The following is a 9,315-nucleotide window of genomic DNA, read 5'->3' as shown; positions in this document are numbered from 1 at the left end:
TACCGCGGTCAGAGAGGCTCTCTGAATCTGCCTGCCGCGGTTACGGCAGAACCGCGGCCAGAGAGTCCCTCTGAATCTTCAGCAGGGTTCTGGCGTATTTTCAGCAGTGATTTGGCATTTAATTAATTATTAAATAATTAAATAAATTTTGTCCAAAAATAATCTTATCTATCGATCATTTGACAAATCCAAATCCAAATCCAAATCCAAATCCAAATCCAAAGCCGAGCCGAGCGAGCGACGACGACGGCGCGAGGGTTCATTCTCTTCAACTCCTTTTAAGAGCTTTAAGAAGTGATTCTATATATAAGCACACAAATGTGATTGTCCCTCACCAATGAGGGACAAAGTGCAAGACAAAAGTTCACTTCTTCAAATTTTCATTTTTCCCTCCATTTTATTTCCCTCCATTTCGAATTCACACTTCTTCTACTTTAAAGCCCAATGGCTTAAAGTCCAACAAAAACAGCCCGCGCGGCAGCCAAGTCTCACATTTGACTTCAGCCTGCTCCAACACTTAGCCAAAATTTTAGCAACTTTGGACTTAGAATATTTTAGGCACCTTTTCAACGTAGTAAGTTTATGAGTGATTTTAGGCAACGAAAATAGGTAAAGGAACAGAAAATATAGATGAATAAAAAGCACAATATACAGGAAACTCTTTTCCCAACTTTGTATTTAACTCGAGCATATAAAGAAACTCAACTCTAGGTACAGCCGTGTACAAAAGAATATCACTCTTGACCCTCACAAGACTACTCTTAGTCTTAGGTGTTTTCACTCTTAAAAACCAGACTTAGGACTCTATCCTAACTCAATTGTGTACTCTTACACGTTTTTCACTCATTTTTCATAAACATAAAGGGTGCTGCCCATTTATAACTCATGAACCAGCCCCATTTTCTTACATTAGTTACCTTAGGCTTAGACATTGCCCACTATTTTAGCCTAATGTAGTTGATAACCCCCAACTACTAGGAACTTGTAAATCATGCTAATAATAATGGGATCATGGCCCAAAAAACGTGCTAACACTAGCAAAGCTCAATTGCTGCCCATGTGCACAACATGTGTCGTAACCACTCTTGACTTGGTCAATCTCAAGTTTGGTGCCCATTTTCGTGCTTTGGCTTGAATCAAGCGCCAATGCCATTGTATCCAGCTGCATTGTGCCACATTTTGGCCATGCCATTGCCCACGAACATGACCCTTTGCCGCGCCCCAATGCCATGACAAGTCTGTCCCGCACACTGCCTTCCGTTGCACTTTAGCCTGCCTTTGCCACTTTGCTTTTGCCTTGCCTTAGCATCACTGCCTCATGCCTTGATGCCTTTGCCATGATCAAGTGTCACCCTCAGCCCGCAACTCATTGTCAAGCCCTTGCCAAGCTGCCTCGCCTCCGTCAAAGCCTTGGCCATCACTTGCCCGTTTCCCATTTTGACTTGGTGCTACTCGTGCACCTAGCTTGCAACACTCTTGCTGCCTCATGACAATGCCCGTCGTTGTCATGTAGAGCTCAAAATGGCGGAGGTCTAACAAACCACCCACACCCTTTGAAACTCGACGTCCTCATCGAGGTTAGCTCAATTTATGAGTCCTAAGGGGTCGACAAGCAACGCCCCTTGGCCTCCCTTCTCTTTAGCTACAACTGCATTCACTCCAGCCACTTGTTTGTCATTGGTCATTGCCTCCAATGCAGCCCTCTTATCCGTGACAGTCATAGCATTTAACACTGCCTTCTTCGGGCAGTCCCTAGCTCGATGTGGCCCATCACAAAGGAAACAACCACTGAATTTGTTTCCCTTCTCCTTGCATTTTGAAGTTCCAGCCTCATGCTTTCCCTTCCCCTTGTCTTCATTAGCATTGTTGTTTTCAAATTTCTTCCACTCCTTTGCCTTGTCCTTCTTTCCGTCGTTGGACTTTGGAGCAGAAATCTCATCACTCAAGTGAAAATCGCTCAATGCATCAGCCGCAGCCACAACACTTGTGAGGTTTTGAATATTCTGCCTTTGCAACTCCAATTTTGCCCACTGTTGCAGCCCGCTCATGAAGTTGTGCAACTTGTCTTCTTCCGATATGTTGCTGATGCTCAACATCAAAGAATTGCCACATATGCTCTAACTGATCCGGTTTGCTTCAACTTTTTCAGTTTGTCCTTAGCAATCCAAGACGTATTGCTAGGAAGGAACTGATCCTTCAATTCCTTTTTAAGCCGCTCTCACGACTCAATCTTTGGTCTGCCCAAACCTTCATCTTCAGCCACACGAGTGCGCCACCATAACTTAGCATCTTCACTCTAATACATGCTAGTCAAGGTTACTTTCTCCATCTCATCTTACACACGAATAGCATGAAAGTACTGCTCCATATCCCAAAGAAAATTCTCCAATTCACGTGCACTCCTTGCACCACCAAATGCCTTAGGTTCAGGAATTTTCACCTTAAGACGTTCAGCACCACATTGAGGAGCATCCTCGCTCACAACACGTCGTAGTACCACTGTCTCGGCTTTCAAATCCGAATTCTCTTGACTTAACCTTGCCAGTTCTGCCTCAAGGTAGGCAAGCCTTGTCACGAGAGTTTGAATTTCTTCACCATCAGGAACATTTCCCACCAATGCCTCCAGTTTCGTTACCTTACCCGCAGTTCGTTGTAACCACCGGCCATGTTCTCAAACAAGACCACGAAATCTGCCATTGCCCGTCGTGTCTCCGTCACGAACCTGCTCCGCTCTGATACCAGTTGTCACATGCGTGTTTTATGTCACACAAAAACAGCCCGCGCGGCAGCCAAGTCTCACACTTGACTTCAGCTTGCTCCAACACTTAGCCAAAATTTCAGCAACTTTGGACTTAGAATATTTTAGGCAGCTTTTCAACGTAGTAAGTTTAGGACTGATTTTAGGCAACGAAAATAGGTAAAGGAACAAAAATATAGATGAACAAAAGGCACAATTTATAGGAAACTCTTTTTTCAACTTTGTATTTAACTCGAGCATATAAAGAAACTCAACTCTAGGTACAACCGTGTACAAAAGAAGATCACTCTTGACCCTCACAAGACTACTCTTAGCCTTAGCTGTTTTCACTCTTGAAAACAGACTTAGGACTCTTTCCTAACTCAATTGTGTACTCTTACACATTTTTCACTCATTTTTCATAAACATAAAGGGTGCTGCCCATTTATAACTCATGAACCAGCCCCATTTTCTTATATTAGTTGTCTTAGGCTTAGACACTTGTCCCATATTGCCCACTATTTTAGCCTAATATAGTTGACAACCCCCAACTACTAGGAACTTGTAAATCATGCTAATAATAATGGGATCACGACCCCAAAAACGTGCTAACACTAGCAAAGCTCAAGTGCTGCCCATGTGCACAGCATGTGCCGTAACCGCTCTTGACTTGGTCAATCTCAAGCTTAGTGCCCATTTTCGTGCTTTGGCTTGAATCAGGCGCCAATGCCATTGTATCCAGCTGCATTGTGCCACATTTTGCCCATGCCATTGCCCACGAACATGACCCTTTGCCGCACCCAATGCCATGACAAGTCTGTCCCGCGCACTGCCTTCGGTTGCACTTTACCCTGCCTTTGCCATTTCGTTTTTGCATTGCCTTAGCATCACTGCCTCATGCCTTGATGCCTTTGCCATGATCAAGTGCCACCCTCAGCCCGCAACTCATTGTCAAGCCCTTGCCAAGCTGCCTTGCCTCCGTCAAAGTCTTGGCTATCACTTGCCCCTTTTCCTTTTTGACTTGATGCTACTCGTGCACCTAGCTTACAACGCTCTTGCTGCCTCATGACAACGCTCTCGTTGTCAAGTCGAGCTCAAAGTGGCGGAGGTCTAACACTTAGGCACTTAGCTTTTTACCGATTGAGTTTTTCATTTAAAATTTCTGTTAATTATTATTCTACTTTGGCTAACCATTTTGCAAAAGAAAAAAAAAAAAAAAAAAGAGCCTCTAAAAATATACACATGCTTAAGTGTGCCAATATTTTTAACGTCAATTAACTATATTCTTTAATAGATTTGTCCTATTAGGTGCCTACTAATTGTATAAAAAATGGTTCACCCGTCGAGTTTGTCTTATTGGTTAGTATTAACAAACCTTTAACCCTTGTGTTGTCTTAATAATAGTAGTACGTTAGTATTTCTTTTGGAGTTTAATTTTCATATATTGATACAGAATTTTTATAACGTTAGATCACCTAAAAGATAATGAATTATTAAACTCGAATAAAAAGGGATTTTATTTATTAAAATAGACATATCTATTATATTAGGTGGAATAGGGACTAAACATGCATCTAAAAGTAATTAATCAACAAGAATCATATTTAGTCTTGTTCCCTAATAGTTTTCATGATATATATGATATCCTATGTTTTTCTATTAAACTTATACTTAAATGATAACTTTAGGTATTTGTTCACACGTAATAATCTATACTATATTAAAAGCACGAAGGCCCTTAGCGAAATATCGTTCGCCTTTTTTACCCTTTGAAAATATAATTCATATTAGACAAAATAGTCATTTAATCATTTTTCTAAGATTTAGGAATTTAAAGCTCATTAAATCTTTGTTTAGTAAAGTTTTCCTTACTTGAACTATGTAGGAAATCCTAACATTTAAGATTTTAAAAATCAATTAATATTTCACCTTTTATAGATTCTTTTCTAAAATCGATTAAAATTGTACCTTTTTATAAAAGGAATTCAGAAGCAGAAGAAGATTTAATACATGTAGTTCTTGCCATCTCTATTACTGCGCTTGGAACCTTTAGTTGATCAAAACAATAGGGAGATTGAGTTCATTCTTGAACAAAAATCCATTTTTTGATTTATTTCATCTATTCCATGACCGGAACAGGGGAGGATACACGTTACACTACGATTTTGAATCAGAAGAGAGATTTCAAGAAATGGGCAGATCTATTCACTCTATCAATAACCGAGCCGGATCTGGTGTATCATAAGGGATTTAGCCTTTTCTATTGATTCCTGCGGATTTGGATCAAAAACAATTCTTGAATGAGGCCAGGGATGAATCGAAAAAGAATCTTTATTGGTTCTACCTCTATTTTTATGTAAGAGAATGAATCTTTTTACTCGTAAGGATCAAGAAAAAAANTCAATCTCATATTTTGAATATTATTTAAAAAAATAAAAAGTTTATTTTATTCATTAAAAATAGATTCACATTAGATAAATTTATATATATATATATATATATATATATATATATATATATATATATATATATATATATATATATATATATAGGACCACAAAATAAGGAAGCTTTTATTTCAAAAATCATTTCTTATTTGAATGGTGAAAATTAAATATNATAAAATTAAGTAGCGTGGGATAAAGCGAGACGAACAACCACCGCCAAGGTTCTTAACATGATCAACATAATTTTTTTTTTCTTTTGTTAAATTTTATTTTGTAACTCAATCTCATATTTTGAATATTATTTAAAAAAATAAAAAGTTTATTTTATTCATTAAAAATAGATTCACATTAGATAAATTTATATATATATATATATATATATATATATAGGACCACAAAATAAGGAAGCTTTTATTTCAAAAATCATTTCTTATTTGAATGGTGAAAATTAAATATAATTCAATTATAATAAATTATAGAAAATTAAAAATAAAATTCAGTTAAAATATCAAGACTTTTGATCATTATATTTAATCGTTGGGTAGAAAAGCAGTAATTTTGAATAGTTCAAAAGCTTTGTTTCTTAGTCTGTCTCTCTTATATTTTTTTATGTTGAAGGTGGTTAAAAAAATTCTTTCTTCCATTTTTTTGTCTTTTTATTTTATTTTATTAGAATAAATGAAATCATTTTTGGATTAAAAGATATAGCAATAAACTTAATTAATGCAAATATATGAAATATACAGCATATTAATTAGTTTTATTGTCTATCTAATTATGATTTGACTCTTTTATTTATAATTATGCAGAAACTAATAAATATTCTACTTGAGTTGAAAAATACATCTATAATTAAAAAACAACCCTCCTTTGAAAGTAGTTGTCTTAATTTACTAAGACCTTCTTTCATTAATTCGAGTAATTTTTCCTACACTAGCCAAATATTTCATAATTTTATTTGTATATAGTCTTGATGCATATTTAAAAAGACTTTTAATATTTCAAATATATTTTTTAAATATGCTATTTTTACAAAATAAATATTTTCATTGAAATGGGATACACGCGCAACACGCGTACTCTAAGACTAGTAGTATTAAAAATACTGTTGGAGAACCTTAATAACACAAATCATGCTAGGATCCAGTCCCATTTTTATTCACAAGCGAACAGGGAAAGCACTTTTTAACAATGAATTGTGTTATGATTTTACTGAGTCGAGGATCTATCGGAAATAATTTTTCTATCTTTACAAGGTAAAAGTAATGTTTGTGTACATCTTATCCTCACAAATTTCACTCGTAAAATTATACTGAGTTTGTTATTGTTGTTGTTGTTGTGCAGGAAAAGCAAAGGAGAAAAAGAACACTTACAAACAGACAATTTAGGTGCATGCTTTTTATATTCAAAACTAAATGAGACAAATGGTACATATTCGATCTAACATGTATGAATCATGAATTTTTTATCATCTTTTTCGCTTGATTCAAACTTATTTTAAATTTTATTAGCCAAGCTGGATCTAATCTTCATTGACAACACCTTTTTAATAAGCAATTAGCATTAAGATAATCCTAGTTGATATGATCATTTGGTACTTTCTTGGCCCTCAATTTTTATTTCAAGAATTAAAAAAATGAATATATTAGCATTTGAAAAATCAACACGAAGATAGCACAGTTCGTTTTTAAAGTGAACATTGCACATGGAGCAGGATAGGTGGATGGAAATTTTTCATATGTAAATTTTCTTGTAATATACTCCCTCCCCTCCGGTCTACAATAAGTGACCAATTTGCTTTTCTATTTTGGTCTAAAATAAGTGTCCAGTTATATAATTAAGAAAGAATACAATTTGTTTTTACAAAATTACCCTTATGTACATATCCTAAAAAGTTTTCTCACTCCTCACATTAAATTTTTAATTAAGGATAGTTTAGTTATACTAGGTATTTTTGTATAGAATTTAATATTCTCTTAAGGAATTTTTACCTCCTATAGCAAAGGTTAACACCTTATTTATTTTAAATAAATACCATTTAAAAAAATTATATTCTATAGATACATTTTAATGTTTATAGCAAAATATCTAATTTTGGTGACCTCCTACCCTAAGCCACTAAATATGCTATTCAGTTACACTATTTTCTTTCTCTCTACTTTGATAGATGCCATTCTCTTCCCGCATTCCCTGAAAACACGATGCTCAATCTCAAAATTCCTCTCACCCACATTGTCACACCTCTGTTTTACACACCTACCCCGAAGGATAATGTATAAGGGAGTTTTTCCATTTAAAGTGACATAATTCGAAACGGGATTATTTATTTATTTTTTTAGAGTCGCCACTTGGGATAGGATTGGCTTTTGGTGTCCCAAGTCACCGATTTAACTTAAATCCCAAATCGAGGAAAATTGTCGACTTCCCAATTGGAGTCTGCGAACCAGAAATTCTGAATAAGGAATTCTGTTGACCCGAGGGAAAGTGTTAGGCACCCCCGGATCCCGTGGTTCTAGCATGGTCGCTTAAATCATTATAAATGGCTGAAATCTGATTTTTATACATGTTCAAACCTATAGTGCAATTTTAGAATTATTTAACCGCTTTTAGTTTAAAAAATTTTAAGAAAGTGAACGCCGTTTAAAAACGTATTTTTGGATCACGTCACATGAAATGCGCCCGTATCCTCAACACATTCTTATTCAACGTTTTAGGATTTGGATTTGGGTCGCATGAAATGCACACCCGTATTTAGGAAGGTAAAATTATTAAAAAGCGCGCCTAAAGCGACTAACGTGTTATTATCTTTGCGGGAGGCCGTGAAATTCGCTAAACGGCACGTCCCGAATTCTAAGTATTTTAATATAAGCCTTTAAAGAGGGCCCTACAATTTATGCACTTTTTTTGGCGGGGCGCACCTCATTTATTTTAAAAGATATCCTAAAGCAAAACTATAGTATTTTCTATTGAATTTGTCTCTACAAGGGCCTAACTAATTAGCATTTGGGCCTCAAGTTCAAGTCCACACTTAAACAAGAGGGAAGCCTCTTAATTCAAGTGTATCACTTAACTTGGAGGGCCTAAAATTGTGTCACATAATTAAATCCATAGTCTTAATAAAACCCTTCAGCATTTTGGGCTTCGAATTTGGTCCAATAAGAAGAAGAATCATGATCCAGCTCTTCAAAATAACTGGCCAGTAATAGGCCTGCGCCCAGGCCTAAACAAGAGGGGGTCAGAACCGGACCTGGGCTGTGCATCAGTGGAGCGGAGGCCCCACCTAATTGAAACTGGGCTATTGAGCCTTGATTTTTAACCCAGACGGAATCTCAATTCAAAAAAAAAAACGATCCGCTGAAATTACTTCTAGTGACTCTAAGTGTATTCAATATGTTTGGAACAAAGGAACACAATGTACACTTTTATATCAACGGGTTATTGATCATTTGATTTCACCTTCATATTCAGATTTTATCCAAGCTAATTAGTTACTACAAATGCTCATAGGACTCAAGGGATTAATATGAAACTATTGACGTCTATGTTGAAGCCTAACACATATCTTCTGATTTTAAAAAGAAAACCAAATTACTGATGTTTAAACTAAAATGTTTATTCAAGCCTGAGTTAGCACGGATATGAGCATACACATGGACTTTCAAGCGTAACTCTGGGTTCATGACATTTTTCTAATTTGGAAACTGAAACTACCATAAGAAATCAAACTACTTACGCTAAGGCATGCTGTTTTTAAGATGAATAAACACAGACTTAAAGTTCCACAGTCCATTACAGTCCAGAATATGTACAATGTGGACGCTAAACAAATCGAGGAGATTATTCGAAATACACAAACATGGGACAGTAAGTTCTGCAACAGAATCAAAAGAAACTATTCGAAATACGCAAGCACTAGACAACAAATTTTGCGACTAAATCATACAATAGGCTTCATTTCATCTTTCAATTGGATGTTCACATTGCTTTGGATTCAGGAAATGTACCTGGGAATTACAATAATGGAGAAGAAGGAATTAGTAGCAGCAGTAACAAAATCAGCAGCAACAATTCGAAACTGATCTCCAATCCCGGGATTATTATCAGATGAAACCCAGCAGCTCAACAACCAGC

The sequence above is a fragment of the Nicotiana attenuata genome, chromosome 3 (assembly GCF_001879085.1).
Source record: "Nicotiana attenuata strain UT chromosome 3, NIATTr2, whole genome shotgun sequence".
In the NCBI taxonomy this organism is placed as follows: domain Eukaryota; kingdom Viridiplantae; phylum Streptophyta; class Magnoliopsida; order Solanales; family Solanaceae; genus Nicotiana; species Nicotiana attenuata.
Note: the sequence above shows the minus strand (reverse complement) of the source record.